The following is a 12,800-nucleotide window of genomic DNA, read 5'->3' as shown; positions in this document are numbered from 1 at the left end:
AATGACATGTCTTTCGTGATATTCTTGAGATGTCTCTTTTTCCGAAAGGTCTGTGCTGCACTGTGGTGTGGTCCACAGCAGCTGGGTAGCTTGGCATAACAAATCCCTGGTGCTTCTGATATTTTCTTTCTGTGGTGATGAGGATAGATCAGCTGAAGTGGCTACAGAAACAGTCTCTTGATTCAATTTTTCGGGCTTTGTGCTTGGCTAAAGCTGTTGGATAGCAGCCCACAACTCATGGAAGGCACCAGAAATTCATACATTTGAGTACAGTCCATCTGCAGCTCTTGGTGCTCCATTTCACATCACTATGAGGTTTGGTCTGTGAGCAATGAATTGCAACATATACAGTGCTGATGGAGCACTTGTTGACGTAGGTTCAGGCTCTAAGCTTTATGTTTACTGACAGGGTTCAGTTGGAGGTTTTAGCACATGCATAAACATTTTTTAGCAGAACAGCTTGTCCAAAGCAGTCATAAGAATGTTTTGGGGGAAGTTATGGCATACAAGTTAGGGGAAGGGCTCTTCAGCAGAACATGAATTGATGGGACCAGACAGGCAAATGATCTATTCTTGTGGTATATGAAAAGTTCATAGATTTATTCATGCATGCAATGGTTTGGGTGCGAGGGACCTTAAAGATCATTTAGTTTCAACACCCATGCCGTGGGCAGGGACACCTTCCACTAGACCAGCTTTCTCAAGGCCTCATCCAACCTGGCCTTGAATACCTCCAGGGAGAGGACATCCACAACCTCCCTGGGCAACCTGTTCCAGTGTCTCAACACATTCACTAAAGAATTTTTTTCCTAATCTCCAGTCTAAATCTGCCTCACTCAAGCTTCAATCCATTCCTTCTTGTTATGTCACTGCAAGCCCTTGTAAAAAGTCTCTTCCCAGCCTTTTTGTAGGCCCCTTTCAGGTACTGGAAGGCTGCTCTAAGATGTCTCTGGTGTCTTCTCCAGGCTGAACAGCCCCAATTCTCCAGATCCAAAACCCTCCAAGAAAACCCAGAGTTATGATTCCTCTGTTCATTTCACCACCACCTCTCTGGGCTGACAGGTCCAGTGTTCCATCACCTTCAGGGAAGAAATTTTCTTCTGTTTAGGTGTGCAGCACCCGTATATTGCAGCCTGTGGAGCACTGATTGACCACTCTGCTTCTAACTTACTCTGGCTCCTTAATTCTCTGAAACAGGAAACTTCTCCTCACTGTTTATCATGATTGTTTATTTAGTGTCAGATATAATTCAAATGATTGAAATCACAGCAATGCATACAAACTGCTTCATTTATAAATATTTTAGGAACTATCACCTCACCACATGTGAGATCATACAGTCTTGTCCTCCAGTATTTCCAAATGGAGCAATTTGGTGTGTTAGGTTGTGGGTCAAAAACTGGCTAAATGAAGAAGCTTCTTCATTAGTCTTTCTTCCTAATGAGCATTTGCTACAACAGAAGCAGAGCTGCCAATTACTGGCCACTTGTTCTGGCTACTCGTTAAATATTTTTCAGCACAAACCTTTTATGTTTTGGCACAGGGCCAGTTCAAATTCAGATTTTTCCCCACGTCCAGAATAATTCTGTCAGTATTTTGATAGTCAAGGAAGCCACAAGTTTCCTCTATCCCCAGCAAACACTAATTTGGGCATGACAAAAGGGCATCTGCTCTTCTTACTGCCAAGAATTTTTTACAGAAGTGACACTATATTTGACAGTAGGAGAGGAATTTCACTTTATTTAGTTGAATTATGACACTGAATTAAATATTTACTAGATATCTAACTAGATATTTACTAGATATTCTACCTCTCAAAGCTGTTTTAGGGAGGTAACATGAAGCAGCTATAGCTCCATATTGCCTCTCATTTTATTTCAAGAGTTCATTGCAGTCTGTGTAAACTCTTTAAGCCCTTTGGAAAGGCAGAGGAACACAGCTTTGCTCTGTGTGTATTCATTAGAATTGGGATTTTTTTTAGGGATGTTTTCTCAACTCAGTACTGCTACAATAGCAGAAATTTGTGCTGTAAATCTGATTTCAGTCTGATCTTTAGGTCACTGTATCCAGGGTCTTGGCATGGCACAGAAAGATCAAAATAAGTTTAGGGTTAGATATTACATTTGAATCACAGTATGGTGTGGGTTGGAAGGGACATAAAAAGATCATGCAGTTCCAAACCCCCTGCCATGGGCAGGGGCACCTCCTACTAGACCAGGTTGCACAAATCTCCAGACTAACCTTGAACATCTCCAGGGATGGGGCATCCATAGCCTCTCTGGGCAACCTGTTCTAGTGTTTCACCACCCACATGGGGAAGTATTTCTTCCTAATGTCTCATTTAAATTGAGCTTCTTCCTGTTTGAAACCATTACTCCTTGTTCTGTCACTACATGACTTTATAAAAAGTCCCTCCCCACCTCTCTTGTAGCCCACTTCAGGTACTGGAAGGCTGCTCTAAGGTCTCTGTGAAGTCTTCTGAAGGCTGAACGACCCCAACCCTCTTAGCTTGTTTTCATAGGGAAGGTTCTCCAGCCCTTGGATCAACTCTTCTGGATCAAATCAAGTAAATCCATCTCTTTCTTACTCAGGAGGTCCCAGAACTGGATGCAGTGCTCCAGGAGGGGTCTCTGAGACAACTCCAGTGAAGTCATTTCCCTTTTATCGTAGCCTTTTTAGGAAGCACATTGTTCATTAGAAGATTATCTCTTGGGAATTCATGTTAGAGTATGCAAATGGCAGCTGAGAACACCAAATAATTTCCAGAATGATTTGCTCACTTCTAGCATTATTAGTTTTGAACACATACAAGATTTCTCAAGATTACACAAAGGAGGTTAGGTTGTCGCGATTAGGCAAATAGGAAATGAGACTTTAAGAAATTCTACATAAGTAAAATAAATATTGAGGCTTTCCTAATATTTATCCTCTGTAGGTAGATGTCAACTGAGGATGTGTTTCACTTTGGTGTTGTCTGTCTCTGCAGTAGCAATGTTACATATTTTTGAGGATTAATGCAATGCTTTGAGTTCACAGAGTGCATTTTGGATATCTTTCTGGTATAGGGAGCTCAGTTCAAGAAGGACAGGCAACTACTTGAAAGAGCAGCACAGAGCCACAAAGATGCTGAAGGGAGTGGAACATTTCCCTTGCAGGGAGCTGGGGCTCTAGCCTGGAGGAGAGGAGTCTGAGGGGTGCTCTCATTCATGTTTATACAGATGCGAAGGGCAGTGTCAGGAGGATGGGTCAGGCTCTGCTCAGTGATGTCCAATGACAGGATAATGGGCAAGGTGTGCAAGCTGGAGCAGGGGAGGTTCCATGTGAGCACGAGGAAAAATATTTTCAGTGTGAGGGTGCTGGAGCCCTAGAGCAGGTTGCCCAGAGAGGTTGTGGAATTGTCTTCTCTGGAGACATTCCAAACCTGCCTGGATGCGTTCCTCTGTGACCTGTCCTAGGTGATCCCCCTCTGGCAGGGGGGTGGACTGGATGATCTTTTGAAGCCTATTCCAACCCCTACCATTCTGTGATTCCGTAGTGTGACTGATATTGTGCACTGCATCCTTCCTAGTCCTGGCTATACTCATGAGTGAGTACTTGCAGAGTTATGCTAAGCCTGTATTCTTCCAGCTACCATTTTGACTTATCTAAAATAAGGCAAGACATTTGTGCAAGGAATAAAAAGATCATAAAGCATTCTGTCAGTTTTATTGGTTTCTCCCATGAGTTTTACTGCTCTCCAGACCTCAGAAACCCTTATTTATCCCAGAAACCTTGGAATTTACAGACTGACTTTGCTAAAGCACTGCTGAACTTTTGAATCCTCATAAGAATGCTGGAAATCTTCAGAAAAGCCTTCTATGATATCAGCAAATATCTCCCATGAGAAACCTTCCAACATGCTGGGAAGTGTTCAGCAGTGATAAAAGACTCTGTGATTCTCATTTAAAATTCTTGCTTGGAAAACATGCAGTCTGTGAAACTTTTTATCTGTCCTGGTGTGACACACATTATTGTTTTATTTTCAGATCCAGTCTGATATATGTATGTTTGGGACTGACCTGTTGGAGAGCAGCTTAGGGGAAAGGGACCTGAGGGTTTGTGGTGGGTTGAAATTTCCCCCCAACATTAAATTGCCAGACCAGCCTAGTTGGAAGCAAATGAAGCTGTATTTACAAGTGAAACTACAATCTACAATTAAATGCAGTGAATATGTACAAACATATACTATTTGCAAGTATTTACGATTTATAAACAGCACAAAAACCAGGGGGGCTGCTAATAGCTCCTCCACTCCTTGCCCTGCCTCTACCCCCATGAACAAAAAGGGACAAGAGAAAAGAGCAGAGAGTTATTGTGTTAGACTTAGCCAAAACAATGCAGCCAAGGTCAAGCAGAAGCCAGCACAGCACAAATTTAGTATCTCCCAAACAAAGAAGCCAAAAGAGAGGAAGATTGTTAACCAAACTAATTCTTATAGTAGGTATCTCTCCAATGGGATTGTTTAGAACTATAATTGTTTTTCTTTTTTTCACCCAGTGGTGATTTATTTACATTTTACTACTTTTCTGTTCAAGATCTGTGGAAAATTTTAAAGGTACAGCCTAAAACTACCACAGGGTTCTAGTAGATGGAAGGATGATCGTGAACCAGCAATGTGCCCTTGTGGCCAGGAAGGTTAGTGTCATCCTGGAGTGTGATTAGAAGGTGCGTGGCTACTAGGTTGAGAGAGGTTCTTCTCCCCCTTTTTTCTGCCCTGGTGAGATCACATCTGGAATATTGTGTCCAGTTCTGGGCCCCTCACTTCAAGAAGGAACTCAGGGAACTGCTTAATGGAGTCCAGCACAGAACCAGAAAGATGCTGAAGGCAGTGGAATGTCTCCCTTGTGAGGAAAGGCTGAGGAAGCTGGGCCTCTTTAGCTTGGAGAAGAGGGGCCTGAGAGGTGACCTCATTCATGTTTATAAAGATGTGAAGGGCAGTGTCAGGAGAACAAAGCCAGGCTCTGCTCAGTGATGTCTAATGATAGGACAAGGGGCAATGGGTGCTAGGTGGAGCAGAGGAGGTTCCATGTGAACGTAAGGAAAATCTTTTTCAGTGTAAGTGTGGCAGAGCCCTGGAACAGGCTGCCCAAAGAACTTCTGAAGTCTCCTTTTCTGGAGACATTTGAAACCCATCTGGACATGCTCCTGTGTGACCTGACCCAGGTGATCCTCCTCTGGCAAGGGCGTTGAACTGAATGATCTTTTGAGGTTCCTTACAGCCTAGTAACATTCTGTGATTGTGTGAGTGTGATTTTGGTGATGAATTCAGCCATTAATTGTTTTAATCTAAAAGCTGGTAAACTGAGGTTAGATAATGTTTTGTACCATGAGACACTGGAACAGGTTGTGGATGCCTCAGCCCCTAAAATGTTAAAGACAAAGCTGAATAGAGCTCTGACCAACCGGTTTAGTAGGATGTGTCTTTACCAGTGGCAGTGGGGTTGGAACTAGGAGCTCTTCAAGATCGCTTGCAGCCCCAACATTCTCTTCAAGGCTGTGCTGTTTGCCATAGTAAATCCTTTTTGCTTTAAAAGAAGAAGGGACTGCAGGAATTTTCTTCCTTCCTGTTGAAGATTTTGTCAATGCTCAGCCCTGAAATATTTGTCTGCTGAAGGCGGTTTTGTTGGAACAGTCTTTCCAACCGCATTTGGCTACCACTTCAGATTTTATGCTCTAGTCATCTATACTTTGTAGTATTTTGTCTTCTCATACACTACTTCAGTGCTCCCTTGAGTTTAGAAGTTAATAGCAGTCTACTGGACTTCCTGCCTTATTTACTGTTTTGTTTTGGGCAGTGCTGTTGTGTTAGAGCAAGAAATGTTAGATGGCAAATAAAAGGCAGCTGTTAACACCAGTTTGAAGGAGGTTTAATGGATATGATGGAGACAGGGACAACAGATGGATTTTTGTCTTGTCTCCAGTTGTAAATCAAGTTGAGAAAGGCAGATGTATGCATGAAGCCAGAATGAGAAGGGGGAAATATTTTATACTTAGTTAAGCTTTTAATCAGTTATTATTTCTTTGTCTAGGAATGACAGCATTGTTGGCAACAACTTTAGATATAAAGTGGCAGTGAAATTTGCCTTTCATTTATCCCATCAATTTTTTGGAAGACTGTAGCTCACTGTTTTCAATGAAGTTTCTACATTCATTAAATATTTTTAAACGGGAGATTAGTGAATGTGTTCCCTTTTGTTTTGGTATAAAACCTTCCACAGTAATTTTAATTTTAAAATCCACCCATTTATGTTCCTTTGTCACCTTCTAGGTCCTTTTTGATTATTTTTATTGTTGTTGTTGGGACTTTTGGTTCGGTTGGTTTGGGTTTATTGTTTTTCTTCGCGTGGTGTTTGTTGATTTTGTTGGTTGGTGTTGTTGGTTGGGGGTTGTTTTGTTTGTGGTTGGTTGTTTTTTCCCCCACATTTGCCCCTGTCCCTGGCCTAAACAGCTTCTGACTCTAGGGAACTGAGGAGAGAGAAGAATTGAAAAGAAGAAGAGTGTAAATGAAGGGAAATTAATTGAGCCTGAGAAGCGCTGCAAAGTAGGAATTATCAAGTAATTTAGCCATCAGGGGCCATTGCAGAGCAGAGTTCAACCAGAAGCTTCCAGTCTTCTAAGGAAAATAGCTGATTCTGAACATTTCAGGTAAGAAGTGTATAAAAGCAGGGTTCTTTCCAAGTCACTTTTAACTAAAATGAGGTAGAAACCACATTTGGCTGAGCGTGATAAGGAGTGCAGCAGTGGGCAGAGTACTGCAGTAAAGCAACAGCTCTAAAAGGAAGCAGAACAAAAAATGTAACCTCTAAGTAATAAAAATTACTACACCTCACAAAAGAGTTAACAAAGATTTCCACCTAAATCACTACAACACTGCAGAGAAAATTAATTCACTTCATGATTTTCATTTTGGTCCACCTACTGCTGTTTTTCCTAAGTGAATACATTGAACAAGAAGGTAAATGGGAGCTGGGGAAACGGTGGGTGAGGAACCCTTAATTTGTGACATTTTCTTCTGAGAGTTTTGGCATTAATTATACTGGGAGGATACAGAGGCTTCAAAATTCTGCTTTCTGGATGATTAATTTCTTTGTTTATTTGATTGGAACAGAACTAGTGCTTTCCATGCTGTAAAACTGAAATGATTGTGTATATTGGTGTGCAGTAATGTAGTTCCTCAGCTTTAGTCTCCATGTTTGTGAAATAAAATCCTCAAAACCTTTCAGATTTCTCTTTAAATTAAACACCATGTTTCTAAGAGTTCATTATATTTGAACTTCCTCCAGTGCATGCTTCTGGATAGAATCATAGAATGGATTGGGTCGGGAGGGACTTCCAAAGGTCATCTAGTCCCACCCCCCTGTGGTCGTCAGGGATGTTAGATCAGGTTGCTCAGAGCTTTGTCTAGCCTGACCTTGAATATCTCCTGTGGCAGTGTTCCACCACCCTCATGTTCTAGGATGAAAGGACATAGAACTTCAGAAAGATGTGGAGAAATGTGTTCATGCCAACATGATCACATAAAAGCAATCTTACTGTTGGAAGTGGAAAGGTTGGGAGTTCTGATTCCAGCTTCCACTCTTGCCACTGCAGAACAGTTTTCTAAAACCCTTACTTTATTTTTCCAGATCCTAAGTGACAGACTTTCCCCTTAGTTTGAGGAAACTCATTCCACAGCTGAATACTTGTTCTGAGGTTTTCAGAGCTCTAACTAACTGTGATCCATTTTGCATAGCTTTCTCTTTTGGTTTAAATTTTTCTGTGGAATATAATTAAGCTTCTCTAAGTTTCAGCTGACTGGAAGACTTTACATTAAAAATAGAAGAGGAAAATAAAAGCCACACACTTTCTCTTTAGATCTCTTCCCTAAAACAGAATTCCAGACCTATTTTCTATTCCCTGATGTTAATCTTTTCTTCTCTGAGATTACGTTGATAGTGTAGGAGACCAAAGCCAAAGAGATTCCCTTGGGTGTAGAATTATTAAATGGGGGGGTGGGGGGGGAGGTGTAGGAGAAAGAAAAGTAAGAAAGTTGTCACATTACAGCTTGGAGCCTAGACCTGCTCCAAGCAATCCGTGATAGCAGAGAATTTTACCAGCTCTTTTCACAAATACCTGCACAACAGAACTGTTCTGCTCTGTTTAGCTCACAGGGATGCTGTCTTGAGGTAGTAAGCCAAGACCAGAGCATACTGCTGCTGCTCCCTGGTCATCCAATGCTGTTAGATCACCCCAAGCCTCTCACCAGGGATGTCTTTCTGCATGCTGTGGGTTTCATTCATTCTGTGTTACGTAACATGCAGAAATTATCTCAATGCTCTTAAACAGCTTCTCCCAGTATTTCACCCCAAAAATGTTCCATTCAGTATTAATCTTCCTGAATATCCTCTTTGCTCAACTGTACAAACTAGTACTAATTTCCCTTAAAATTTTGGCTTAAATGACATGACTAAGGAGAGAGAGAGAGTCGCTCTTTGTAAAGGCTTAGAACCACAGAATTATTAGGGTTAGAAAAGACCTCCAACCATGAACCCAACTCCACCATGCCCACTAAACCATGTCCTGAAGTGCCATGTTTACACACTATTAGAACACTTCCAGGGATGGTGACTTTGTCACCTCCCTGGGCAGCCTGTTCCAATGCTTGACCACTCCTTCAGGAAAGAAGGGGTGTCACCTCCCTTGGCACAATTTGATGCAATTTCCTTTCATCTTATCTTCTCTTAGGAGCAGTGACCCACATCCACCTCGCTCCAACCTCCTTTCAGGTAGCTCTAGAGAGCAAAGAGGTTGCCCTTCAGTCTCCTGTTCTGGAGGTTCAAAACCCCCAATTCCCTCAGCTGCTCCCCAGGAGATTTATTCTCTAGACCTTTTGCCAGCTTTGTTGCCCTTCTATGGATGTGTTTCAGCATTTAGAGGGTGAACAGGGCCAGTGTGAATTGTCCAAAGAGGATACTCTTGCCAATACTATAATTTCATAGTAAGAGTAACCCGTCTTCAGAAATGAAGAGCACTAACCTGATAACCACCTGCTATTTTTTCTGCAACTACAATGCAATTGTGGAATTTACAGAAAGTTTTGGACCCTTCTTAGTCTCTTTAGTATCTTCAGTAAGAAAAAGAAGTATAGAAGTAGCTGAAACTTTCTCATAATGACCATTTGAGAACTGATGAAATAAAAATTTCTGCAAAGTGAGCATGAGTTAAACCAGGAATTCAAACCAAATAGTATTAATTGAAGAAATTCCCACTTTTTCATTTGCTAGCATCTCTAAAGCTTGGAAGCCAGGATTGCAGTATGCTGAGTCCATATCTTTCAGCTGCTTTTTTGTCTTTTCAAATGTGGTAAGTTGATGTTGTCTTTTTGAACTTTTATATATATATATATTTATTTATTTATTTATTTATATTTAAAAGGCCAGGCTCAGTTTGCAGTGATATGAAGTGGAAGCTGGACCAAGCCATAATCAACTTGAGGCAGCATGAGCGGCTCCTACTTGAAAGGACCAAGTGTTGATGCAGCAAAACCACCACTTCCTTCCACATCAAAACCATGATATAAGGGAACTATTTAATAGAGTTTGGAAGCCTGAGGACTTTTTAGGTTGCTGACCATGTAGTATTCCAAAGAACAGAAAAAGCTAGGTAAAACAAAAGCTTGATCGCTAAGTCAGTAAAGGCAAAACAGTGAACAGAGGGAGAGGGAGAGAGTTAGCAAGGCTATTGCTGACCTAGCCTGCAAAGCTCATGGTGCAGCTGCACTCCAGCACAGCTATCTTGTTTTTCCTGTGGTAACTTGCAAAGGATAGACAATGGATGTTTGCTATGAGGAGCTTCAATGAGCTGATTGAGAATGAGATTGGGTTTCTTGGAGTTCAGGGATAATTGACATTAGACTGCAGTTTGCTACACTGACATAGTCATCAAGAGGATATAAGTAGAAATGCAAGCAAATTCCAAGAGATCTCCTACTTTTTCCTACATCCTCTCTCTTATGCTCTCTAAAAGAAGCAGAGCTTAGCTGAAATGATTTGTTCTTCGTCAAGGGCTCTTGTGTGCTTTTACTGTGCAACAATTTCTTTCACTCTTTTTAATGTGAGATCCTGCTATTTGCTTGGTTCTTTTTGTCAACTGAATAATTAGAAGCTGCAGTTGAAGAGTTGTAATAGAATATTGAAAAGAATACTTGGTGTCTGTGTGCTTGTTTGAGTGCCAATACAGGAAGGAGTAGAAATAAGTATGATTTTCTTTGGTGACTGCAAGAATTGTGAAGGCTGAGTGTGGGGAAGGGATATATCAGAGGAGTATTGTGTTCAGGTTTGGGGCCTCCACTCCAAGAAGGACATTGAGGTGCTGCAGCCTGTCCAGGAATACCCATGCCTTTGGAAGCAACCAACATCTACAATGGTAGAAGTTTGCCTGAATTAGCATTTCTGCTCATTTTTCCAAGTGAGATGTCAAACCAGAAATCTCTCTCTGTAGATTGTTCAAAGTAAATTTGCATTTATGTTTTTCTTTATCTACTCACATGAAGAGTGGCAGAGAATTTAAAATTCTCCAAGTTTAGGTATTGTTCCACAAAATGCAGCAAGCTGATAACTAATCTGTTGTATTGTTCATTCTGGGTTAATCAAAAATGCAATTATGACTTTTAATTAGAGCAGAAAAAGTGTCTGCTACTAGATCATAAAAAATTGCTTTTTTCTGCCTTGTCACCACGGGTTATGAAAGACAAAAAAAAGCTTCCAGTGTAATAGCAAGAAGACAACCTAGCCTCAAATTACTCATAGTTGAACTTAATATTTGAATCTACATCTAAATATATTGGAAACTGAAAGCTGTGAATTTATGTTCTAATTTAATTTTAAAGCTTGAATTTTAGTGGTAGCAAGAAAAAAATATTTCTTCTTTTCCCTCCATCATCTTTTCAAGCTGTTCTGGTTCTAAATTCCATGGTGTTTCAAAACACTGGAAAACAAATCAACAAGTCTTGTGTACATCCAACAAACCAGTAGGATACTCTGTAGGTAGGGACAGTAGTTTGAAACTGGAGAGGGAAGATTCAGGTTGCACATCAGGAAGAAGTTCTTCACAGTCAGAGTGGTAAAATACTGGAACAGGCTGCCCGGGGATGTGGTTGAGGCCCCATCCCTGGAGAGAGTCAAGATTGGACTTGATGTGTCCATGAGAATCTTGCTCTAGTTGGAAGTGCCCCTGCTGATGGCAGGGGAGTTGAACAAAATTACCTTTGAGGGTCCATTCCAACCAAATGCAATCGTGAATTTGTGAATGTTTAACAGAAATGCAACAATTCATTTGATAATACCCTGGGTTTAGAATCACAGAATCATTTAGACTGGAAAAGACCTTTAAGATTGTTGAATCCAACCATTAACCCAACACTACTGAGTCTACCACTAAGCTTTGTCCCTCAGCACCACATCTACACAGCTTTTAAATCCCTCCAGGGATGGTGATTCAACCACTTTTCCTGATCAGCCTGTTGCAGTGTTCAAGTGAGTGAATGAGTATGATAAATATATACTTCCATGCAAAACATATATGCATAAAGTATTATTAACCCCAGTTCCTATTTGTATTTGTTTATTATATCTAAAAAGAGCACACAAGGTAAAGAGAGTGACTGTATGCCAGAAATGGGTTGGCAGAGGACACGCAATAATACAGGGAAAAATCTCTGGCTGTCACAGTTAGTGCAACAAGAGCTTGAGATCTGTTTTGAACACCATTCTGATGGTATATTTTCCATTATGGGACTAAAAAATGTCATTTTTCTCTAATTATTATATTTCTGTATTTTGGAACAATTTCTATGACTATAGCACACCTTTCATCCCCATAGTACTTCAAGAAGAACTAAACAAACCTGCACATTACAAGTGTTAAGAGCAGCAGTTCTGATTGAGGCATATAAAAGAATTTCAGAAGAGCTAAATCCAACTCTCTCCAGGCTGCTAGTGATGATTTTTAGTCATTCTGGAGGCATCAAGCAATGCCCTTTTTTTTGGCATTGTGCAAGCAGAATGACCCAGGTAATTTTAGGGTTGTCAGCCTTGTATTATTCACTGAGAGAAAGGGTGAAATTACAAATATGGAACTAGAAAGATATGAATAAAAGATACTTTATGTTGTTGTTGTTGAATGTTCAGACAAAAAAAATCTTCTTATTTTTTCCCTACAATAATGTACTTTGACTCAAAATAATAATTAAATACAGTGCATAAGCTGAATTGGTGCATTTATAAAATGCCACTTAGCTTTGGTTTGAGTGTTATTAAACCTGAAAAAGTCAGAATCTGCAAAAACAACTACCCAACCCCTAAAAGAAATCAAAACTGATTAATTCATTAGTGTTCATTAGATAAGAGAGAATGTTTCCAGTAAGGACCCTGTAATGTGATTTCAAGAATGAATTTGGATAATTTTGCTCAGTGACCTGGAAATATCAAAGAATTATTGCTGTGATTGTACAGAGAATTTGGGTGAGAAATAATGAAGGGAAGGGATTTGAGTTTGCAAATAAGCAGAAGCAAACACTGCATAGCTCAGCATGGCCAGGGAGGTACAGAAATTTCAGGCTGTGACAAGGGAAAAGGTTGGGTGAGGAGGGGCTCGAGAGCAGTCTGGAAGAGAAGGACTTGGGGGTGTCGGTTGATGAAACACCATGAGCCAGCAATGGTCACTGGGAGCCCAGAAGTCAGCTGCATGCTGGGCTGCAACCAAAGCAGTGAGAGCAGCAGGAC

Source organism: Melanerpes formicivorus, unplaced genomic scaffold (genome assembly GCF_026170545.1).
Source record: "Melanerpes formicivorus ecotype bairdi unplaced genomic scaffold, bMelFor1.0.p_v2 SCAF_5, whole genome shotgun sequence".
NCBI classification, from domain to species: domain Eukaryota; kingdom Metazoa; phylum Chordata; class Aves; order Piciformes; family Picidae; genus Melanerpes; species Melanerpes formicivorus.
The sequence above is the reverse complement of the archived record's forward strand: the minus strand, read 5'-3'. Positions refer to the sequence as shown.